Source organism: Adiantum capillus-veneris, chromosome 8, assembly GCF_014529385.1.
Source record: "Adiantum capillus-veneris isolate H3 chromosome 8, ASM1452938v2, whole genome shotgun sequence".
In the NCBI taxonomy this organism is placed as follows: Eukaryota; Viridiplantae; Streptophyta; class Polypodiopsida; order Polypodiales; family Pteridaceae; genus Adiantum; species Adiantum capillus-veneris.
The window spans coordinates 52688024-52689261 of NC_140938.1; the positions used below are offsets into that span (position 1 = coordinate 52688024).

Here is a 1238-nt window from a genome sequence, read left to right on the forward strand (position 1 = left end):
GAATCGATGCAATATTCTTATGTATGCATGCGTGCTTGTGTTGATTGAAGCCACCTATTTTGAATCAATCACTCTTTTTAGTTAGGAATCGATGCAATATTCTTATGTATGCGTATGTGCTTGTGTTGATTGAAGCCACCTCTATTTTCAATCAATCACTCTTTTTAGTTAGGAATCGATGCAACATTCTTATGTATGCGTGCTTGTGTTGATTGAGGCGTGTGTACGAATGCCATCTAGTTGCCTCTCATCGAACACAAAAAGGCCGTAAAAAAAGCTACATGATTTTGTGTGTGTCATGGATTTGCCAAGCGATGAAGTTGTTGAGGAATGATAGGAGCAAAACGGTACAACCAGGTCGCGTCGCCTGAGAGATTCGAACTCTCGCGGGGAAACCCCATGTACTTAGCAGGCACACGCCTTAACCACTCGGCCAAAGCGACCCCCGGATGTCAAAGGTGGCGCAAAATTTAAATTTATCAAAGATTTCAAGCAGGGGAAGGTTCCAATACGCTTCCCTCTCTTGCTTTTTGCCTCTGGTTGCAAAAGATTGCAGCAAACAAAACAAAAAATTACCAGCCCGACCAGCTTGCTTGATGTTTGTGATTATACCTATAGCCAGCTTCTTCTTCTAGACGTAGCACATGCTCCAGTGCAGAAATCAGCTAGACTCAAAAGCATGCATAGTACTATTCCATTGTGCCCTGTCTGTATTCGAGATCCATCAACAGGAGTTGTACAAGATTGCATGAGATAGGGTAGCATTTAGCCAAGCCTTCAATCGCGTAGACCGAAAGCGACCCTCCAAACTCCCATTATTCGAGCTAAGCCGATGTAAACTCCCATCATTATCACTAACTAGCTCCCGCTGATCCAAATCTTTCCTTTGGTAAAGCAAGGCTTCTGTGCTTGAGAGCTGATGCCTTTCTCAGCCTAACTTCTTCCCTTCAAGTCCTCTAATTACCAAAGACTCTTCTATGATAATACCTCCACTAGTACTAGAGTTTAAAGGAGGGGAGCCACCAATCATGCAATTGACTTCAGATGTTGAATTCACCATTGGAGATGAGGATCTGCCCTTACGAAAGCATGAAGAGTTCTTGATGCTATCCTTTTCAGAAGCTTCACAACTCTGTGTGTGTGTGTGTGTGTGTGTGTGAGACAAAAAAAAAAAACAGCATTCAGAACATGTGGGCTATGGTAGGTTTAAGTTCTCTGAAGTCTCTCTCAGGTTACAA

The 1238-nt window shown here is 43.0% G+C and overlaps 1 non-coding gene across 1 annotated transcript; it reads right to left on the reverse strand.

Moving 5' to 3' along the window:
- Window positions 1-361: 361 nt before the first annotated feature.
- TRNAS-GCU (transfer RNA serine (anticodon GCU)) lies at window positions 362-443 on the reverse strand. The gene has a single exon. It is a non-coding gene; the product is annotated as a tRNA-Ser (tRNA).
- Between the last annotated feature and the right edge of the window lie 795 nt (window positions 444-1238).